The sequence below is a fragment of the Tachyglossus aculeatus genome, chromosome X4 (genome assembly GCF_015852505.1).
Source record: "Tachyglossus aculeatus isolate mTacAcu1 chromosome X4, mTacAcu1.pri, whole genome shotgun sequence".
Taxonomy (NCBI): domain Eukaryota; kingdom Metazoa; phylum Chordata; class Mammalia; order Monotremata; family Tachyglossidae; genus Tachyglossus; species Tachyglossus aculeatus.
In genome coordinates this window covers 36,826,323-36,851,021 of record NC_052098.1, presented here as the reverse complement: position 1 = coordinate 36,851,021, position 24,699 = coordinate 36,826,323, and positions in this window count along the sequence as shown.

Here is a 24,699-nt window from a genome sequence, read left to right as displayed (position 1 = left end):
GAACCTTGGCATTATCCTTGGCTCCTCTCTCTCATTCAACCCCCATATTCATTGTCACCAAATCCTGTTCGTTCAAACTTAACAACATTGCTGAAATCTACCCTTTCCTCTCCATCCAGACTGCTACCATGTTAATCCAATCACTTTCCTATCATCCCTTGATTACTGCATCAGCCTTCTGGCATCTCTCCCCCTCCAGTCCACACTTCATTTTGCTGCCTGGATCATTTTTCTATGACAATGTTCAGTCCATGTTTCCTCACTCCTCAAAAATCTTCAGTGCTTGCCCATCAACAGAAACTCCTTACCATGAACTTTAAAGCACTCAATCACCTTGACCCCTCCTACCTCACCTCGTGACTCTACTATAACCGAGCCCAAACAGTTTGTTCCTCTAATGCCAACCTACCCACTGTACCTCAATCTCGCCTCTGACCTCTCACCCCCATCATGAATCTGGCCAGAAACCCCTTCCCTCTTCATAACTGAGGGACAATCACTCTCCCCACCTTCAAAGCCTTATTAAAAGAACATCTCCCAGAGGCCTTCCTAAACCCTCACATCCTTTTCCCCACTCCCACCTGTGTCACCCTTGCACTTGGATTTGCACCCTTTATATACCCCTCTCTCAGCTCCACAACATTTATATGCATAGCTGTACTTTATATTAATGTCTGTATTCCCATCTAGACTATAAGCTTGTTGTGGGCAGGGAATGTGTTTAACAATTATGTTATGTTGCACTCTCCCGACAAAGAGCTTACCACAGTGCTCTGCACAAAATAAACACTCAATAAACACAATTGATCCTGAGGTGAGTGGGCAACCATGGGGGTTCCTGAGGAGTGGGGAAAACATGGATTGAATTTGTTTTTAGGAAAATGATCAGGACAGCAAAGTGAAGTAAGGACTGGAGTGGGGAAAAGGAGGAGGCAGGGAGTTCAACGAGGAGGATGATTCATTCATTTATTCAATGGTATTTATTGGTATTTATTGAGCACTTATACATATTGCTGAATGTACAATTCAGCAATAGAGACAGACAATCCCTGCCCACACTGGGCTTGCAGCTGTCCATCAAGTATTCTAGTTTGGTTCAATTTTATGATGTCAACTCTGCAGATTGCTAGTTCATGAGTAACAAGGGTGATCCTTTTTTGGAGATAACTTTTGTTATCACCATCCAATAGCACCTTGATGCCAATTCACTAGCTTTCTATTTGTCCTTGCACTGCAAGATTAAATTCATCAGGCACAGTCATCTGGTGAATTACCTGCCTCGGAGTTTGGAGAGGCAGGTAATTTAGGGCATGTTTTCTAGCTCCTTCCCTATGCAGAGTGAGCACTGTCTCTCTCAATGGGGATGCTCAGACACCCAAATAATAATAACAATGATGACGATATTTGTTAAGTGCTTACTATATGCCAAGTACTGTTCTAAGTGCTGGAGGAGATACAAGGTTATTAGGTTGTCCCTGGTGGGACTCACAGTCTTAATCCCCATTTTCCAGATGAGGTAACTGAGGCACAGAGAAGTTAAGTGACTTGCCCAAAGTCATACAGCTGACAAGTGGCAGAGTCAGGATTAGAACCCACAGCCTCTGACACCCAAGCCCGTGCTCTTTCCACTAAGCCACACTGCTGCTCTAATGGTATTTGTTAAGTGCTTACTATGTGCCAAGCACTATTCTAAGCACTGGGTAGATACAAGGTAAGCAGGTTGTCCCATGTGGGGCTCACAGTCTTAATCCCCATTTTACAGATGAGGTAATTTAGGCACAGACAAGTGAAGTGGCTTGCCCATGTTCTAGTAAATTATAATGCTGATTCACCAGAAAAGATGAAGATGACATATCCTGAGCAATTTTCTTAATGAATGGCATTTGTTAAGTGCTTTCTATGTGCGAAGCACTGGTCTAAGCGCTGTGGGGGGGGGGGATACAAGGTGATCAGGTTGTCCCATGTGGGGCTCACAGTCTTAATCCCCATTTTAATAATAATAATAATAATAATGATGATGGTATTTGTTTTTAAGTGCTTACTATGTGCCAAGCACTGTTCTAAATGCCGGAGGAGATACAAGGTTATTAGGTTGTCCCTGGTGGGACTCATAGTCTTAATCCCCATTTTCCAGATGAGGTAACTGAGGCACAGAGAAGTTAAGTGACTTTCCCAATGTCACACAGCCGATAAGTGGCAGAGCTGGGATTAGAACCCATAATCTCTGGCTCCAAAGCCCATGCTCTTTCCACTGAGCCACGCTGCTTCTCTTATGATTCTCTCTATGCTTTTCCTGCATAGGACTATTGTTTAATCCAGGTGCACGTCTCATGATGGTGCAAAACCCTAATCAAAAGTTCTATGTAAATTCCTGGACAACAAGGGTCACGTGTTTGCTAACCTGCCATTTGGCAACACCCTGGTGGCAACTGGTTCCATTCAGGAATGCACTGCTCAGCCAAATTCTAGGGTGGAGGAAATAGAACAGCAGATAAAAATTGCCTGCCTCACTCAAACTAGGTTCACTAGAAGATCACGATTGGTATGGTTTAACCTGCGCTCACAAAAACAAATAAAAATGTTTGAAACACAGCATTGGGCCCTTGCTTCTCCTTGATCCTGCATCTCATAACTCCAGGCACTCTTTTCCCAGGACTGGGGGTGGACAGCCTTGGAGCTAAGCACTTAACTGGGGCCTGTTGTGCTTAATGGTCTTTAGCTGGTAAAAGGAAAACCTATTAATGCCTATCATCACCTAATAAGAAGCAGCATGGCCTAGTGGAAAGAGCATGGGCCTGTGAGTCAGAGGATCTGGGTTCTAATCCTGGTTCTGCCACGTGTCTTTTGTGTGATCTTGGGTAAGTCACAACTTCTCTGTGCCTCAGTTTCCTCAACTGTAAAATGGGGATTCAATTCTACTCCATCCTACTTAGACTGTGAGCCCCATGTGGGATGGGGACTGTGTCCAACCTGATTAACTTGTATCTACCCAAGCGCTTAAAACAGTGCTTGACACATAGTAAGTGCTTAACAAATGCCATAACAACAAGAAGAAGACACGTTCCCCAGGCATACAGTGCTCTGCACACAGTAAATGGAGGTCAGGAGTTCTAATCACAGTTCCGCCACGTCAGCTGTGTGACTTCGGGCAAGTCACTTAACTTCTCTGTGCCTCAGTTACCTCATCTGGAAAATGGGGAATAAGACTGTGAGCCCCATGTGGGACAACCCGATTACCTTGTATCTACCCCAGCACTTAGAACAGTGCATAGCACATAAGCACTTATCAAATACCATTATTATTATTATTATTATTAATAAATACCATTCTTTATAAATAGCCAATCTCATTCAGAAGTCTTCACTGATATTACATCTTAGTAGCAGGCTTTGAGACAGGCAGATCTAATTGGGTATTTAAAGGACTCATCTCTATTTTACAATCCTTTTTTCTATAAGCACTCACCTAAAGATCCCTCACATTCCTAACTTCAGGAACTATTATAAACCTACAAAATTCAAATAAAAACGGTGCATCTAGTGATGCGGTACAAAGAATACAGCTCAAAGGATGTCCATTATTATAATCAGTGAAAGGTGTTCTTATATTAGGGAGGTTCTTGGGGAGAAGGAGGTGGATGCTATCTTTGGATTCCTGCCAATTGTTTTGGGATGGCAACGAAAAAAGGTGGCAATGCTGTGCTTCTACTAATATAAAACGACACCCTGTGAAACCACAGTTTTTCGGTTGAAGTTTTTACACAGCTAATGGTTTTTCAGACAAGGGAGGGTGAACGTAATTCAACAGAACTGCTATTTCATACTGTGAGGTTTCACCAAGAGAGCACAAGGTAATGAGAATCCTTTGGGTTTCAAGAGTGTCCACTCGCCGTGACCTCAATTCACAGCCCAGTCATCAGCAGAGGTTCTTGCAGTTTCACCTTCCTTAACAACAGTGTTTCCACTTTGATGTGTTTCTTTATTTACCACGCTAGCAGACCGACCCAGGCTATTTCTGGGAGTGAGAGAAGTGAAGTGGTGTATGCTGGAGGAACAGATAGAGAGAGATAGAGAAGGAGGGAGAGGGAGATAAAAGGAGTCAGAGACAAGAGGGAGTCAGACCCACAAACATCCTCACAGAGATTCTCAGATGTACACTCACTCAGAGGACATAGACACACACACACACACTAACAAAAACTCAACACTTATTGAATAGATGTCCTCAGCTCAAAGTGAAGGAGCAGCAGCAGGAGAACTGAAGTGGAATATCAGCCAGATGCAGTCACCGCTGCTCCCAGAATAGCTCTTGCTGCTAGCTGCCAGAATTTCCTGGGAGAGTCTGAATGATCCAGAAGAGGCAAGAAATCTGCTCACCAATGGTGACACTGATTCCACACAGCCTGGTGAATTTGACTTATGAGCAAAGACAGTTTAGCGGATTCCCCGAAGCAAGCAGCTTCTATGGAAAGCTTGTACTTCCCAAGCGCTTAGTACAGTGCTCTGCACACAGTAAGCACTCAATAAATACGATTGATTGTTTGATTGATTGAAAGTAATCCTGCTTATTTGGTGATTCCTCCAAGATAATCCGGTTACATTACTCAGTTTTACCAGGCCAGTGTTTCTCTGAGCTGTTTACGCTTCTGTTTGGCAGGGCTTTGCGGTGGGGGGGGCAAGGTAGGGCTTCCACTGACCTCATCCAGCCAGCCAATCCTCTGAGCTCTCAGCTTCCACCCACTTTTAGAGGAGCCAAGAGCCGTGAGCCATACTGGTGTGGCAGCAGGGTTTATTGAATATGGAGTCAGTTGGGAGTTGGAGCCAAGCATGGCGATAGTGGCAGTGGGCCTAGTGGCTGGAGCAACTCCAGGTCTGTTCTCTACGCTTGTCTGAGAGGAGATGAAGGGCCCTGTTTTTAGCTCAGAGATGCCACCATTGGGTGCCCCCCTTGTTCCCCTTGCCACACACAGATCCTGTCTGCAGGAACCAATGAAAACATGGGAAGCAGCATGGCATAGTGGATAGAGCATGGGCCTAGGAGTCAGAAGGTCATGTGTTCTAATCCCAGCTCCACCACTTGTCTGCTGTGTGACCCTGGGCAAGTCACTTCAGTTCTCTGTATCTCAGTTACCCCATCTGTAAAAAAAAATGGAGATTGAGAGTGTGAGCCCAATGTGGGATAGGGACTGTGTCCAACCTGATTAACTTGTATCTACCCCAGTGCTTAGCACATAGTAAATCCTTAGCAAATACCATTATCATTACATGGTCCTGATGGGCAAATTTGCCCACTAATAAGATCCCATCCTGTAAGCATCCCATCAAGCAATCCTTTCAACTGGTGGAATACAATACAAGATCATTTCTTGGTCCTTTGTACTCTAGCATACAGAGATTTCTCACGTAATCAATCAATCATCAATCATATTTATTGAGCACTTACTGTGTGCAGAGCACTGTACTAAGCACTTGGGAAGTACAAGTTGGCAACAAATAGAGACAGCCCCTACCCAACAGTGGGCTCACAGTCTAGAAGGGGGAGACAGAGAACAAAACCAAACATACTAACAAAATAAATAGAATAGATATGTACAAGATAGAGTAATAAATATGTACATACATATATACAGGTGCTGTGGGGAAGAGAAGGAGGTATGATGGGGGGATGGAGAAAAATGACTACGAACCCCCTCCCCCAGCCCCACAACAAAAACAACACAAAATCATTCCACAAATTCCTAATTCAGCATTTTGCATGGTCAATCTCAACAACCTTCATTCCCTTCTGAGCCTCAGGCAAGAGGTTGTGACAGTAAGGAACTATCCATCAATTTTTCAGGTGGTCATTACTCCAGACGGTAAGAGATGAGTGACCCCCTCTGAGGTGCCCATGTACCCACTTAATACAGTGTCCCACCCAAAAATCTTGACTAAAGACCAGGTAAGCCCCACTCTCCCCTGACTCACCCCCCATCCCTCATCCCCACCTCCCCTGCAGCTCCCATGTGTGTACCCCAGCTTGTCCCTGAACCTACCTCACTCTCCGTTCCTGTGGTCTAGACCAGACTGGGATTGGTGGAGGGTGACAGAAGTTTCTTCCTAAGTTTCCCCCTCTGCCCAATTCCAACCTGTAACCGTGGCAGTGGTGATGCTAGGAGGTATGGATTGAGCCAGAGAAGGATCAGGTACAGACAGGAAACCAGTATTAAAAAAAAAAAAAAAAAAAGCTCCAGGTGTCTCCTGTTTTCAGTGACCGAGCAACCCAACTGTTAGTCGTGGGCCTATTGGGATTTAGGCAGGGTGGGAACATGCCAAGAGGAAGAAACAAAAATGTGCTTAAGTGTGTATGTGTCTGCATGAGTCTGTCTGTATGTGCATGAGAGACTCAATTGTGTGGATCCATTCATGGGTCTGTGAGAGCATGTGTATCACCCTGATTGAATATGTATGTGTGGGTTTTACTTTCTGCCTCTTCTTGTGTGTATGCATTTCTGTTTGTCCCTTTTTCTCTCTACTTCCCTTCCTATCTTTTTCTCTAGCACTTCCTCCCATACTTGGACAATTGGCCGCACTTCCTGGAAGCCCCATCTACCTGTAGTGTCACCTTAGAAGTCCCACCCCCTGCCTATTTTGAGCACTAGAAAATCTGGTAAATCATTTTTAAACTATATTGTTTTTTCCAAAATAATTACAATTTATTTGATGGGAGCAAGTGCAGAGCCTAATTGTATTTAAATGAACCATTACTTCAATTCACTTCTCTGGGCCTCAGTTCCCTCAACGGCAAAATGGGGATTAAGAGCGTGAGCCCCATTTGAGATAGGGACTCTGTCCAACCTGATTACTTTGAATCTACCCCAGCGCTAAGTACAGTAGCTGGCACATAGTAAACATTTAACAAATACCATAAAAAAGTGTCCGGCCTGACTGACTGGTTTGGTCTGTGGAAAAGAAGCTTCTAGACTGTGAGCCCACTGTTGGGTAGGGACCGTCTCTATATGTTGCCAACTTGTACTTCCCAAGCACTTAGTACATTGCTCTGCACACAGTAAGCGCTCAATAAATATGATTGAATGAATGAATTAAAAACTCTTATCTCTCCAAAATAAAAGGTTGTTCTTTACTTTGCTTTAGTATTAAATTTAAACATCATGGCATTTCCTATAAGTGCATGTTTTACTATAGTTCTATACTTCCTTTTAGTGCAGGATGCATCCAATCAGAGGAAGTGATATTTTTCTATTATTTGACCTTTAGTCTCTTAGACCTGCTCAGAGCCACATGCTTGTCAATAGTATGCGGCACCAAGATTTTTGCAGTATTTTCTGGTTTGTTTGTTTTTTTCCCCCCCTCAATGACAGTGTTACTTTCCTGGATTCAGAGACAAGCAGAGAAGGTCCACTGTGGGCTGGAAACTTTTTTAAAAAATAATTACATGACAAAATCTGTAACTTCAAGGTCAAAGAAAATTTTTACCTAAAGCCTACCCCTGAGCTAATTTTTTGGGCTCATTATTGCAAAGCTAAAATTAATTCTCTGAAAGGTTTAGTTACTTGTGTTGATTTTCTCATCTTGTATTTATTTTTAAATAGAGATAAATATGTATTGTGGCTGCTTTTGTGCTTCGAGGAAAGAACCTTATAGATTGCTATGTATTCAGCCCTCTATTAATGAAGCTAAACTATCAATGACTGTGAAAATAAGTAGTAAGGTAATGAGGCTTTTTTTAAAATATACTGACATCTGGAATTGCTCTGAAGAGTGCTAAGTGCTTTCCAAATACCATGTAGTGAACCCACCTGTCCCTGCTTCGGAGTAGTTGGTTGGTCAGTATCATGATCTCCATTTTATAAATGAAGAAACTGAAGAACAACCCGCAACCTTGGTGTCATCCTCAACTCCACTCTCTCGTTCACCCCACACATCCAATCCGTCACCAAAACCCGCCGGTCTCACCTCCACAACATTGCCAAGATCCGCCCTTTCCTCTCCATTCAAACAGCTACCTTGCTGGTTCAATCTCTCATCCTATCCTGACTGGATTACTTCATCAACCTCCTCTCTGATTTCACATCCTCCTGTCTCTCCCCACTTCAGTCTATACTTCACTCTGCTGCCAAGATTATCTTTGTGCAGAAATGCTCTGGGCATGTCACTCCCCTCCTCAAAAATCTCCAGTGGCTGCCTGTCAACCTACGAATCAAGCAAAAACTCCTCACTCTCAGCTTCAAGGCTCTCCATCACCTCTGCCCCTCCTACCTCACCTCTGTTCTCTCCTTCTACAGCCCAGCCTGCACCCTCTGCTCCTCTGCCACTAACCTCCTCACTGTACCTCATTCTCACCTGTCCTGCTGTCGACCCCCGGCCCACCTCCTTCCCCTGGCCTGGAATGCCCTCTCTCCACACATCCGCCAAGTTAGCTCTCTTCCTCCCTTCAAAGCCCTAATGAGAGCTCACCTCCTCCAGGAGGCCTTCCCAAACTGAGCCCCCTTTTTCCTCTCCATCCCCCTGCCCTACCTCCTTCCCCTCCCCACAGCACTTGTATATATATATTTGTACAGATTTACTACTCTATTTTACTTGTACATATTTACTATTCTATTTATTTTGTTAATGATGTGCATATAGCTTTAATGCTATTTGTTCTGATGATTTTGACACCTGTCTACATGTTTTGTTTTGTTGTCTGTCTCCCCCTTCTAGACTGTGAGCCCGTTGCTGGGTAGGGACCATCTCTATATGTTGCCGACTTGTACTTCCCAAGTGCTTAGTACAGTGCTCTGCACACAGTAAGCACTCAACAAATACAATTGAATGAAAGAACGAAAAAATGTAGCAACTTTCAACTTTCAAAGAATTATACAGTACATCAGTGGTCTATATCTTCCCCTTAGCACTTATGTACTTTTTTTAATGGTACTTCTTAAGCGTTTACTATATGTCACACTCTACTACGCAGTGGGGTAGATACAAGCCAATTGGACACAGTCCGTGTTCCACAAGGGGCTCAGTTTTAATCCCCATTTTACAGATGAGGTAACTGAGGCACAGATAAGTTAAGTGACTTGCCCAAGTTCACACAGCAGACATGTGGCAAAGCTAGGATTAGAACTCAGGTCCTTTTGACTTCCAGGTCCATACTCTATAATGATGGCATTTGTTAAGCATTTACTATGTGCAAAGCACTGTTCTAAGTGCTGGGGGGGGAACAAGGTGATCAGGTTGTCCCACGGGGGGCTCACATTCTTCATCCCCATTTTCCAGATGAGGGAACTGAGGCCCAGAGAAGTGAAGTGACTTGCCCAAAGTCACACAGCTGACAAGTGGTGGAGCCGGGATTTGAACCCATGACCTCTGACTCCAAAGCCCGGGCTCTTTCCACTGACCCATGCTGCCAATGCTACGCTTCTACCCTACATATCTCATGTAGAGATATGAGGTACATATTAGAGAAATAGCATGATGCAGTGGATAGAGCATGGGGCTAGGAGTCAGAAGGTCATGGGTTCCAATCCTGACTCCACCACTTGCCTGCTGTGTGACCTTGGGCAAGTCACAACTTCTCTGTGGCTCAGTTACCTCATCTGTAAAATGGGGATTAAGACTGTGAGCCCCATGTGGGACAGGGACTGTGTCCAACCTGATTAACTTGTATCTACCCTAGCTTAGAACAGTGTTTGACGCTTAGTAAGCGCTTAACAAGCAAAACCATATCAAGCAAAAAACTCCTCACTATGGGCTTCAAAGCTCTCCATCACCTTGCCCTCTCCTACCTCACCTCCCTACTCTCCTTCTACATCCCAGCCTGAACACTCCGCTCCTCTGGTGCTAACCTTCTCACCATGCCTCGTTCTTGCCTGTCCCTCCGTCTAACCACTGGCCCACATCCTACCTCTGGCCTGGAATGCCCTCCATCCTCAAATCCACCAATCACACTTCCTCCCTTCAAAGCCCTACTGAAGGCTCACCTCCTCCCAGAGGCCTTCCCAGATTAAGCCCCCCTTTTCCTGAGCTTCCCCTCCCCTCCCCTCCATATCGCTCCAACTCGCTCCCTTTGCTCTACCCCCATCCCACAGCACTTGTGTATATATATATATACATATCTGTAATTCTATTTATTTACATTAATGTCTTTTTACTTGTTTTGATATGTATATACCTACAATTCTATTTATTTATATTGATGCTATTCATGCCTATTTACTTGTTTTGATGTCTGTCTCCCCCCTTCTAGACTGTTAGCATGTGTGGGCAGGTATTGTCTCTATTGCTGAATTTTACTTTCCAAGCGCTTAGTACAGTGCTCTGTACACAGTAAGTGCTCAATAAACACAACTGAATGAATTGAATGAATGAAAATACCACCATTACTATCATTATTGTTATTATTTATTATTGTTGCTCTATCACTCCCCCATCAGTAAATTCTTGTAGTGGTCATCTCTCTGGCTAGATTGAAAACTCCTTGAGATCAGGGATCATGTTTACTAATTCTATTGTTCTCTCCCCAAGTGCTTAGTACAGCTCTGCTCAATACTATTAATCAAGTGATTTATCAGAGGCGTTTTACAGCCAATTTACAGCAAATTCACAGCCACATTAAGGTAGCTATGGTACATTTAGGATCAATTAGTTGATCCATAGAAAGTATTTGTCAAGCACCTATTGTGTGTGAAACACAGAACTAAGCAGTTGCAGAAATAAACTGTTGTGACATTCTACAAAAAATGTTTTCCTGAAACTGTTGACCTCCAGGCATAAGCCTAGCTTGTCAGAAAGGGTTTTGAATAGCAATTTGGTGAGAGCAGGGAAGGGCAGCTCTAAAGGGAATCTCCTTCCTTTGCTCACTTAGCTATTTCTAGCTCAGTTGTTTGCTCTCCTGCTGTGAACGTTAAAATGTATAGGCCTTTATCAAGTATTTTTCTCCTCTTCCAATGAAAGGAAAAGCTGTCCTTTTGGTTTTTATTGATAAAAACTTCCCTGGAATTTCAGCTGATCATCATCTACAGCGTGGCTCAGTAGAAAGAGCCCGGGCTTTGGAGTCAGAGGTCATGGGTTCAAATCCCGGCTCTGCCAACCGTCGGCTGTGTGACTTTGGGCAAGTCACTTCACTTCTCCATGCCTCAGTTACCTCGTCTGTAAAATGGGGATTAAAATTGTGTGAGCCTTCCGTGGGACAACCTGATCACCTTGTAACCTCCCCAGCACTTAGAACAGTGCTTGGCACATAATAAGTGCTTAACAAATACCAACATTATTATCATCTACTTCCCTGTATATCAAATAAAACTTTCATATCATCATGGGGAGATGTTATGATTCGGATACTTCAATCATATGGTAGAGAAACTTGGAAGAGTAAGGATTCCACTATAGCCGAAGTCCACAAATCTCACTTTGGCAAAACATATAATTGTGCTTAGATACTTTTTAAAAAGAGATTTTAAGTTTGTAGAAAGGTTCAAATATATAAACAAAGGCTATAAGGAATTTTCAGCAACTTTACTGTTGGGTCTGAACCCCAAATTCCCTAGTTTTGAAGGTGACAAATTTTCCTTTCATCAATGGCATTTAGCAAGTATTTACTCTGCTGTCTGAACTCAGTGCTTGGCAGAGTACAATAGTTAATAGACATCTTCCCTTCCCTCCAGTAGTTTACAATCCAGCAGGAGACACAGACACTAAAATAAATTACAGGTAGGAGGAAGCAATAAAGGATAAGGGAATATATGTTGTGTGTGTGTGTGTGTGTGTGTACACCCTAGTACCTAGGTGATGTGGAAGTGCTTAATAATAATGATAATTATGGCATTTGTTAAGTGCTTATTATGTGCGAAACACTGTACTAATAGCTGGGGTAAATACAAAATAATCGAGTGAGACACAGTCCCTGTCAGAAAATGAGGCAGAAGAAATGAGTGATTAAGCAGGGTAGGCCTCCTGGAGGAGATGGGATCTCACAAGAGCTTTGGAAAGAGCAAGATCAATGGTCTGATAAATATGAAGATGGAGATAGTTCCAGACAGAAGGGAGGACGAGAGCAAGGGGCCAGTTAAGGATAATGCCAAGGTGTGGGCTTGAGAGATGAGGAGGATGGTGGTTGTGATGAAACAATGGCAGAAAATGAGTTTTCTTTCATTCCTAGCTCCCTCTGGAGTTGGGAATTTTTAATTTTGCTGAATTGGATTATGGTTTGTAATGAAAGCAACACAGGCAGGGACTGACCTGAAACCAGATAACTATTTGTAGTGGTATATCCCCTGCTGGACTCTGTCATTTATCTCTGCATTAACAAAACCCCCACCACAGTATACTATTTTACCTTTTCTTGTTGTTCTGTATTGTGCTTTCTTGCATACAATCAAATAGTTCCTGCAAGAAACAGGTTAGTGTCCTTGCAGTTGGAAAAACTGAAAATGTCATTATGTTTCAAGCAACAGTGGTAAGTAACTATCACAAATTACTTAGCCTTATGTCTTTAAACTAATCCAAAATAAGTAAAGAACATCATGTTCAAACTGTTTTGTACATGACTTTTAATGAATTTGTGTTTGAAATATAGTCTTTTTGATCTGGGTTCAGAGGTTTTCGCTCATCTGAAAAGAGTTAGTGGAATTGATAATATGATTAAAATATAGAACTGAGATGGCACCAAGTAATCATTCCCCCAAAGTGTGCTCCATAAAAGAGTCACATTAATAAATCATTGTTCACCTGTGGAGATTTGAGAAGGGAGCGATGGAGAGATGAGGAGATCAGGTCCACTGGGAAGGTCAGATCTCAGGTGAGCAAGAATCTTCCAGGGGATCTGTGACTGGGTACCAGAGAATCAATTTTGGCAATTTCATTTTCCTTCCTCCTGAAAAATTTCCCAAAGCTTGATAAATCCCACCCCCATGAACCATTAAACTCCAGAACATTAATGCCTGTCAGTTGATGTGCTTCACACAGACAGAAGTTTGAATCTTGATTTTAATAGTTGAAAGTCTAGCACACGGTTGACTGCCTTTTCCTTTGACCAATTAGAATGTATTTAGTTGAAGTGTTGTTCAGACAAATTTGATTTTGATCAAGAAGTGAAAATTCATGAATTCATTAGCATGCCCTCGTGTTTAGATGAAGAGGTGAAAAATAACTATACCTTTCACTGTGCTGAGGTGAGAAAAACCAGTAGCCCCATTTGGAAATATTTTCAGTTTGTTTCTTCTTTTAGATGAATAAATTGTAAAAGGAACCAATGTGTTAATTACCATTCATATTCCAAAGGATTAAGCCTAGTGCCTCTCTAAGGCTAATAAATTGTTAGTGGTCTGCCAAATTGGTTTGCCGTGGACTTTTGTGCCTTTACTAATTGGGTTTCCCTGACACGTTATTGGTTCTATGCTCCAAGGATTTCAGCCAGCAATTGAAATAAGTTAGAAATGACCATTCCAGGCTGCTAAAAAAGAATTTAAAATTGATCATGGTAGCACTCAACTACTCCAACAATTTGCAGGCAAACTACTGCACTGCAGGGTGGAACACTTAAGAAGATTAAAGATCCATCTATTAACATGCAATTTGGTTGATGATCCCAAGCTAATCCAAATACATCTTGTGAAAATCATCACAATCATTAAGCTTGGAAAAAAAAAATCACACGGCTAGCAAAATACCCATATTTAGCAGTGCTGTTGCCTTTCCCTACAGAAGATCTTTCTGGATCTTCTATTACTAGACTATGGGGAACATGTTAAATGCATTGAGAAAGTTTCTCCATATAAAGATTTCTGTCGAAACAAAATAAAAATTGTAAAGAAAGGAGGGAGGACCCATGTTCTGTTGTCTGATTTTCATTAGGTCCATCCTGATTTCTCTTGAGCCCTTGTCTATTGCTATGCTATAGCATAAATATAAGGCAGTGCTAGTTCTACTTAATATAGGATTGCTAGAAAAAAAAATCAAATAAAAAAAGATCACCAGCACATGCCTTTTCATTCTTCACCATGCTCTTGTGTGAGAGAGAGAGAGAGAGAGAGAGAGAGAGAGAGAAAATATGCATATGTATATATATCTGATGTGTGGTCTAGTGGAAAGAACATGAGCTGGGAGTCAGAGGATATGCCATTATTATTAGAGAAGCAGCGTGGCTCAGTGGAAAAAGAGCCCAGGCTTTGGAGTCAGAGGTCATGGGTTCAAATCCCGGCTCTGCCACTTGCCAGCTGTGTGACTTTGGGCAAGTCACTTAACTTCTCTGTGCCTCACTTCCCTCATCTGTAAAATGGGGATGAAGACTGTGAGCCCCATGTGGGACAACCTCATCAGCTTGTATCCCCCCAGCGCTTAGAACAGTGTTTTGCACATAGTAAGCACTTAATAAATGCCATCATTATTATTATTATTAAAAGAACAGCGTAAGAGTACTCTTTTTATGTTCATTCATTCATTCATTCAATCGTATTTCTTGAGCACTTACTGTGTGCAGAGCACTGTACTGAGGCCTTGGAAAGTACAAGTTGGCAACATATGTCTGTTTTATATAAACTCCTTGTGGGCAGGGAACACGTCACTTCTTTATTCTTCCTTTTCAAGTCCCTAGTACCAAGTGGGGACTCAACAAATGCTACTATTATTAAACTATTACTCCTGCTTCCCAAGCCTGTGAAGACCCTAGATGACGAACACACATGCCGCTTCTGCCTCTCCTCAGCATACTTCTCCAGGCCAGAATTTTCCAGCCAACCCTGAGATCTCCACAAACGCTCTTCTTGCCACAGAGCAAGAAAAGCATTTAAGCTAAAAAGGTGCAACTATGAAGTGGCTCCTTGTTATAAAGGCAGAAACTTTAACAGTTCTTTGGAGAAATATTCTAGCATTGCCTAATGAGGAGAGCAAGCCAGAGAGATAACAATCTTGGGGTCTCTTCTCAGGTTAAGTACTAAACTTGTGTTTTATGACTTCAGGCAGGGCCTTGTGCTTTAATTTTCCCAACTGTAAACTGAAATTAATAACAGAGCACGACATTTGCAAAGGGGACTGTGGAGATGGCTGAATGAGGGCATTTTGTAAAAGGAAAGAATGACCTTGCTTGTGCTCTTAATTGACAACTAAGATTTGTTTCTGCCAAGATGACTATTACCAATGATTTCCTCAAATTCAAATAAGAAAACTCCCAAGCAATTTATTCTGTTTCTTCCCATAGAAAAGATAGTACATGAGAAGATAAAACGTTTAAGGGAAGTGATTAGACTGGAGCTCAAATTCACAGTTCTTTTAAAAAATTGTTGTCCAAGTAATTATTTTCTAGTAGAGTGCAATTAAAATTAGTTCACAGGTTTCATCATTTGAGTATCTGTATTTCAGGGAAGTCTTGAGTAACCTACATGAATGGGATAATGATATGTATGAGGTCTTCATTTTCTTAAAGTATCCAACTGACGGAGCCCCCCCCCCTCCTTTTCCTCTCCTCCTCCTCCCCTCCCCATGGCCCCCCGCCCTACTCCCTTCCCCCATCACGGCACTTGTATTTGTACATATTTATTATGCTATTTATTTTACTAATGATGTGTATATAGCTATAATTATATTTATTCTGATGGTATTGACACCTGTCTACTTGTTTTGTTCTGTTGTCTGTCTCCCCCTTCTAGACTGTGAGCCCATTGTTCGGTAGGGACTGTCTCTATATGTTGCTGATTTGTACTTCCCAAGCGCTTAGTACAGTGCTCAGCACACAGTAAGCGCTCAATAAATATGAATGAGTATTTATAATTCTATTTATGTTAATAATGTGTATATAGCTATAATTCTATTTATTTATATTGATGCTATTGATGCCTGTATACTTATTTTGATGCCTGTCTCCCCCTTTCTAGACTGTGAGCCCATTGTGGGCCGGGATTGTCTCTAATTTGTTGCTGAACTGTACTTTCCAAGTGCTTAGTACAATGCTCTGTACACAGTAAGCGCTCAATAAAAAAGACTGAATGAATGAATGAATGACATGGACTGTGCCCAACCTGATTATCTTGTATCTAACCCAGTGTTTAGTACAGTGCCTAGCACATAGTAAGTGCTTAACAAATACCATAAAAAAATGACAAACAATGGGACCTGGGACACAGAGCCTCTGGGGGCAAAATAGCACTTCCTTGTTTACAGCTATCTCCTGCGGTTTGCTCTGCTTCACTCTTAACAGAGATGGGCATTTTCAAACAGATTAAACAAGGAATTTTTAATGGTATTTGTTAAGCACTGACTATGTGCCAGGCACTGTACTAAGCGCTGTGGTAGTTAATCAAGTTGGACACAGTCCCTGTCCCACATGGGGCTCACAGTCTTAATCCCCATTTTACAGATGGGATAACTGACACAGAGAAGACACTTGCCCAGGGTCACACAGCAGACAAGTGATGGAGCAGGAATTAGAACCCATGTCCATCTGTCTCCCAGGCCTGTGGTCTATCCACTAGATCACTATCTTCAACTCTGACATGAACAAGCACACCATCGTGGAGCAGCCTAAGGATTCTGGATATTTTCTCTGGAACAGTGAGCAACAGAATGAGCAGGCACAAAATCTTAGGCCTGTTTCAAATAGAATTATCCAGAATTCTTTGAATTCCATTGCTCCTTATTCCTAATTCCTGAAAATGTTTTTCAATTTACCATTCCTTACACACATCCCATTTCTCTTTCCTTTTTGGTATCTTCACTTTAAAGCAATACTGTCCTTTATTCAGCTCTCTAACTTCTTTGAGAGATCTAAGGGTGGTAGACCATAACAACGAAATGTGAATGCCTCATCTATGCTTGGTTATTGGAAGACCTTTAGAAATATAATTTAGTTGCATTTCCTCCTGGGTGATTTATTTTCTGTTTCCTCTCATTTTTCAGCATCAGCAGAGACTGAATGAGTTTAAGGGGAAAGAACAATTACCAAGTATTGATACAGTAGGGACAAGTTTTCACTGCTCACATCCGTAAAATCCATATTAACCTTAGCAAAATCCTCCAAATCTGGAAAATGCAAGGGAACAGTATGGTATTAAGTAGTTTATCAGATGGGCAGGTAGGGTTTTTTTTTTTCCCCTAAAATGCAAAATATCTGAAGCTGTAATATGCTGCAAGTTGTCTGGGGAGGAATTATTTGGCTGACATATCATTCTGCCTGTAGCCTTTTATATGGGAAAACAGCAGTGTTTTCCAAACAACAAAAAAGTATTTTTTTCTTAATTTAAACTGCCTTCCATTTCTATTACATGGCTGACATTTATGACTCCCACCTTCCTTTCTAATGACTTCCAACTACACAAAATCTCATTTAAACATTCTTCTTAGAGCAACACCTCCTAATAATGCCCAGAGATTCCCAAGGCTGCAATCATCAAAGTGATTTTTTTAAAAATGAGAATAACAAGAGTAAATAGAATTGGAAGGTTTTTAATAGATAATCTCACTCTGTTATTCTATTTCCCTTCCTCTACACTCTTGAAAAATAAGAGGCCAAAGATGTATTCTGAATTGAGATATACAGCCTACTGTATTTTCCACAGACTTTACAAATAATACTAATGCTTTTAATAATAATAATAATAATTATGGTATTGGTTAAGCACTTACTATGTGCCAAACACTGTTCTAAACCCTGGGGTAAATACAAGGTAATCAGATTGTCCCACGTGGGGCTCACAGTCTTCATCCCCACTTTACAGATGAGGTAACAGGCACAGAGAAGTAAAGTGACTTGCCCAAGGTCACACAGCAGACAAGTGGTGAAGCCAGAATTAGAACCCACAACCTCTGACTCCCAAGCCCATGCTATTGCCACTAGGCCATGCTGCTGCTGTTTTGTCAGCCAAAACATCTGGTGGATCTTTATATGCGAGAAAGCTTACATAGAGTTACAAAGCGAGGAAGATTCCTGAATATAAAAATAGGAGTATATCATAGAGACATGAAGTACAGTGTGTGTGTGTGTGTGTGTGTGTGTGTGTGTGTGTGTGTGTGTGTGTGTGTGTGTGTGTGAAGTGCTTGGAAAGAGTTCAGAGGAGAGTCACCAAGACAAAGGGTTGGCAAATAAAAATCATAAGGGAAGATTGCAAAATTTGTCATTATTCAATCTGGTGAGGAGAAGGTGAAGGGGCAATTTCATATTGGTTTCTAGTATATGAATGAATGGAAGTTATTTTCAGACTAGATGTTAATAGTCTCTACTGAGAGTAGAAAAGAAGAAATTACTGCAGAGGGATTTTGGTTAGATATCAGGAAACATTTCCTGACAGAAATAGGCTACTGATTCTCCGAAGGCAACAACAGCATCACAAAAGAGCCAGTCGCATGACAATCATGAATAGGTCGGCTCCTTAGTGCATAGGCTTCGGGAAGATTCTGATACCGACGGGCAAAACCTAAAATAGCAAACCCAAAGTACAACAAAAGACATTCTTTATAAGGACACGTTTTGGAAATCTCATTGTAGGTAATGTTGTCTTTGAAACCTGAAAGGAGATAATGGATCTACCTCCAGCTATACCTACGCATACAGATAAAATCTCACACATATTTGAAATGAGATACTCTTCTGACAATCCCCTCAAACAAAGTGATAAGGAGAGAATACCTGACTTCACATTTTCAGAGTGCCTCTGGCTGTTAGGGCCATATCCCAGGGACACTTTCAATTAAATTTGCATGCGCTAAGACTTCCTGCCTCTTGTAGATTCCAGAAACTTTTCCCAGTCTGAACCATCAGAGGTTACTGCAATCTTGAGGTCCTCAGACTTCTACACTCACACCTGTGGGGTGATTTTTGCAAGTAGATAACTCTGGATTATTTGGGTAAATCATTTCTCTCTTCTTGGGAGTGAAGGTTACAGCTCCCCCAAAGTGCAGGAATCAGTGGCTCTTCCACTTTCTGGCCCAGTTCTTGGAGGGGTTTTCTGAATCCTAACCCCTTCCTTGGTGGTGAGGTCCCAAAATCAGGTTTCTCTGATTTATAAGGAAAGACATGAAACCTGTTTTCCTAAGGTCAAAGAAGGCTAGTATTAAGGGCACATAAGCGTCAATCAGTATTGAAAATGTTTACCTCAGAGAATATTAATAATTATGGTATTTGTTAAATGCTTATGATGTGCCGAGCACTATTCTAAACACTGGGTTAGATACAAGGTAATCAGGTTGTCCCATGTGGGGTAGATACGAGTTAATCAGGTTGGACACAGTCCGTGTCCCACATGGGACTCAGTTTTAATCTCCATTTTACAGATGAGGAAACTGAGGAACAGAAAAGTTAAGTAACTTGCCTAAGGTCACACAGCAGATATGCAGCAGAGCCAGGTTTAAAACCCAGGTCCTTCTGACTCCCAGGCCCTTGCTCTTTCCACTAGGCCATGCTATGTTGGAACAGTACAAGATAGAAAAAGCATAAGATCGGTTCTAGTGACAAAAGACAAATCTCCCCCTGATTCCTGAGCTATTTTCTGGGTTCATAAACCTGTAAAGGTTACTAACCTGTCTCTGAGCTGACATCTCTATTCTTCCACATATTCCCCTTTCCACATCACTCAGTTCTTCCAAAGTAGAAACCTTTGGCAGTTCCTCCTCCTGGCACCTTGACCTTGTGGCAAAAGACCCCTTACATCTTGTTCCCAGATTAACACACACATACCTCATGGGCCTCTGGGCTTCAGACCCACTTCTTGAGCCAGTACTGGTTTAGCCCAGTGACAACATCAGCTGCCTTTGCCCTATCCCTGATCTATTCCCATACTAGGTCAGACAGTGACCTGGGAGCTATAACAATTATCATTATTATTATTACTATGAAAGTGCTTACTGTGTGCCAAGCACTGTTCTAAGTGCTGGGTTAGATATAAGGTAATCGGGTTGTCCCAAGTGGGGCTCACACTCTTAATCCCCATTTTACAGATGAAGTAACTGAGGCGAAGAGAAGTGGCTTGCCCAAGGCCACACAGTAGACAAGTGGCAGAGCCAGAATTAGAACCCTCTGACTCCCAAGCTCCTGATCTTTCTACTAAGCCACACTCTAACTATGATTATGCAGAGCTTACATCTGGAAAAATACCAGGGGGGCCTGGGTGAAATGTTGATCAATGCAACTCAACATGGAGTAACTTACATGTGATAACCAGAGAAAATGCGAAGTCATCTAATCAAATGACTGGTTGCAAACCCTACCTGTTGGTGAGAAAAAAGTTGGGGTGTATATATTTAAATCTATAGGTATAGATATTAATATAGAGAGATAATAATAATATGGAAATATAATTTGTATTCCCATATGTCATCCTGCCCCAAGGTGGTGAATGGACTAAATGGGCTTTCAAGGCAACCTCCTAAGAGTCTATGATTTGGCTCAATGGAATGGCTTCTTGAGATAGATACAGTATGCATTTCAAAGTCTCTGGACCAGTATGCACTTCCAAACAACAAATATAATTTAGTGGGATACAAAGACTTAAGAATTGCTTTTCTTTGGTCCCTGTTTAGGTCTACAGCTACTAAGACAATATCGTATCCATGGCAACATACAGTTCAACTTTTAACTTTTCAGCACTTGCCTTTTTTCTATACATTGCTATGATTTATGACAACACTAATGACCTCCCAGTTAGGCATTTTCTGGCACTTAGCAACTGACTGTTTTAAAGGCCCTTGGCATCACCTGAAATTCCCCAATCCCTCCAGTTAATCATTAATTGCTGAAATCTTCAACATGGTCATTATTACTTAAATAGTGCCTCCAAGAGCCATTGCATTGCTCACAATTAGGTTGAGTTTGTGCTGTTTTATTAAATCATAAATACCACCTTCAGATAAAAATAATAGAATTCAAGCTATTGGTAGGATTTCTTAAAGATGATGAATTCACTGTAGCTTATACATTAAAAGAGAGTTTTGAAACTATAATTCATTAATTCCATCATATTTATTGAGCACTTACTGTGTGCAGAGCACTATACTAAGTGCTTGGAAAGTATGATTCAGCAACAGACACAATCCCTATCCAACAACACGCTCACAGTCTAGAGGAAATGCGGGGAGTGGGGGGGAGGGGAGAGAACTAGAACACATGTTGTCCTCTAGGTTCAAAGATGAAGCTACTGGCTGTGAGATTTTTATCAGTGTGTGCAGATGTGATCCACAATCCGTTCATTACTGTGAGCATGTGAAAATTTACTCATGTCATACTGTTTCCATGATGTCCATTGCGTGGGATCTTCTTAAAACCTCTGTTCTAGGAAGGGTCCCTCCACTGTTATACAATAATAATAATAATACTTGTTAGGTGCTTAGTATGTGTCAAACTCTGTTCTAACTGCTGGGGTAGATACGATTAATTGAGTTCAAAAGTCCCTGTTTCACATGGGGCTGACTGTCTAAGTGGAAGGGAGAACAAGCATTTAATCCATATTTACAGATGAGGAAACAGGCACAGTGAAGTTAAGTTACTTGCTCAAGATCATACAGCAAGCCACTGGTAGAGCCGTGATTAGAAGCCAGATCCTCGGGCTCCCAGGCCCTTTCTCTTTCCACTAGGCCATACTGCTTCCCAGCATGTACTTAGAGTACTTGCTGTACCCCAGGCTGGTCTGTACATCTACCCTCTTTCCACTTTTCATAGGCATTAGCGTGGCTTAATGGAAAAAAGCATGGGCTTGGGAGTGAGAGGTCATGGGTCCTAATCCTGGCTCCGCCACTTGTCAGCTGTGTATCTTTGGGCAAGTCACTTAGCTTCTCTGTGCCTCAGTTACCTCATCTGTAAAATGGGGATTAAGACTGTGAGCCCCATGTGGGACAACCTGATCACCTTGAATCCCCCCAGAACTTAGAATTGTGCTTCACACATAGTAAGCACTTAACAAATACCATTATTATTATAAATACAAGGACCATAATAATCATTATTATTAGCCATTCCTATGTCTTCAAATACCCATCTCTATGCAGAGGATTCTCAAATCTACCTCTCGAGCCCAGAACATTCTCCTTCCCTGTCATCTAGTATCTGTGCCTGCCTCCAGGACATCCCTACATTGCCATCCTGCCAATACCTCAAATCCAACATGTCCATAATTTAACTCATCTTTCCTGGTGGGAAAATTACATTCACACTTCAAAGATGTCAACTAGCCCAATAAATACTGAAAAATCCAAGTAAGTCCAAGGGAATAAGTATGAGACAGAATCAGTGTGGCCTGATGGACAGAAAATGGGCATGGGAGTCATAAGGACCTGGGTTCTAATTCAGGTTCCGCCACTTGTCTGCTATGTGACAAGTCACTTCATTTCTCTATGCCTCAGTTACTTCATCTGTAAAATGGGGATTAAGACTGAGCCAGACTGCATCCAACCTGATTACTTTGTATCTACCCCAGCACTTGGAACAGTACCTGGCACATAGTAAGTGTCAGTTTGTCACTTTTCTAAGAACTAAATATCCTTGAGGGCAGGTGTTTAATTTACATCTATAACCAAGTATCTAATACAGCATCCCCAAACCAATAAAAGTTAATTTGTTGATGCAATGTTGCGACTCCACACAGACTTAAGACATGCATTGTCAGAAAAGTAGTAGTGATCAAAGCATTGGGATTTTCCTGCCAGCTGCTGATTTCTCCCATCTGACCACAACTATGACCCATTGTTACAAATTTTGTTTGGGTGCATCTTGGAACAAATGTTGTGTCATGAGTTGAACTGCTCAAAAGATCATATGCAGCACCTGTGTTAAGTTTAGGTTTCACAGCTGAATAGAAGACCTTAATTTGGTCTGTAGTTTGACACCAAGCATTTAGAGAAGCAGCATGGCTCAGTGGAAAGGGCATGGGCTTGGGAGTCAGAGGTCATGGGTTCAAATCTCCACTCCACCACTTGTCAGCTGAGTGACTTTGGGCAAGTCACAACTTCTCTGTGCCTCAGTTACCTCATCTGTAAAATGAGAATTAAGATTGTGAGCCCCACATGGGACAACCTGATCACCTTGTATCCTCCCTGGCACTTAGAACAGTGCTTTGCACACAGTAAGTGCTTAACAAATACCAAAATTATTATTATTATTTCCCAGACATTCAGAACCATATTCTGACACCAGCTTCTGGCTTCCTCATTGTGTACTTGAGCATAGCTATGCAGAGTATGGAATAGACCTGGACCTAGTTCCCAGGCCCTCTTTAGGGATGGGAAATATTTGGTCAGGCCCCTCCAATTTTGGTGCACCCAGCCTTATTATGAATTAATAATAGGATCCTGATGAACTCAGTCAAGTGACTTGAGCAGTTGTCAAAGATCTGTCCACTAATGGGGTCAAATGTTTTTGTAAGGTCTAAAAACCACCATGTAGAGAGTTTTATGGTGTTCCCTACACATTTCCTGAACCTAATATGCAGCAGAGACCTTGTTCACTGTATGACCCTGGGGTATGAAGCCATGTTGTGTTCAAGGATCACATAGTTAGTAGCCAGTCTAAGAGTACTCTGGTTAGGATTTTGCCAGCAATTGAGAGAAATCAGATTTCCACACTAGTTTCTACAGTCAGTTTTCTTTCCCTTCTTGAAAATGGTGATAATACCATATTTGAAATCCTGTGGTATTTTCTCAGTATTTCATAGATGATGAAGAGCCTAAGAAAGTGTCTCAACAGAACACCCCCTCCTGCTCGTATATTCTGGGATGCAAACTATCAGATCCGGGATCTTTGCCATTCTTCACAGCTCTGATAGTCACCTTATTAAATGTTGGGGTGAAGGTCAGGTCTTTACATGTTGGCAGGTTAACTGTTCTTAGTAGAGCCCCATCATCCAGTGGAGTGGCCCAGTGCTTTGTACAGGGCCTGGCACATAGTAAGCACTTAAATACCATAATTATTATAAATGGTGGATGCACATTAACCATATGTCTGTGATTAGGCTGGACTCATATAGTCTTCAGATCTGGCATGGTGTGCTTGAATTGATATATGCTCTTCAGAAATTGATTAGGAGCTCCAGGTTTGGTTGCAGTCTACAATTGGTTAGTTGGTTTACCCTTTGAATAGCAGTTTAACTTTAGCAAATAGAAAGGGAGCCATACATTGCCTGAGTTTTCTGTCATCCCATAAAGACAGCATCATACTTTAAAACAAATATGCTTTACCTCAAATTGAATTCCCAAATTTACTTCCTTTAAAAATCTGCACATTTATATTTAATATGACATAGACAAACTGCTGAAAGCAGAGGAATAAATTTAAATGCATAGTGATAGCAAGAGTTGCCAGAAATAAACATCTACAAAAAGCAGATCTGATTGAGGAAATGTGTCTGAAGAAGATACCACTGCATACCTAATCCTATTTGGGGGAGTGTATATTCTTTCAGAGTTTTTGTCCAGTTTGAAAAATAGAATTGAAGGTTTAAGATACAAGCTACACCAAGCCAAAAAGTGGAATTTTCCCACTCACCAAAGTATTTGTAGTATTTGGAATGATTTCTACTTTTAATCCTTCAATTGATTCTAAGGCAAGATTTCTGAGAGCGTGGAGAATATTATGCAAAGCAAAACATGCTACTTTGACACATTAAATGGGTTAATTTGTATATTGAAAGCCTCATGCAGTACATTCAGTAGTACTAGAATTTCAATTCCAGCCATTTTTGCATATCTGGTTTTGAAGTCCCACGGGCTTTTGCCATTTGTTCCGATTAGGGCTGCCTTCAG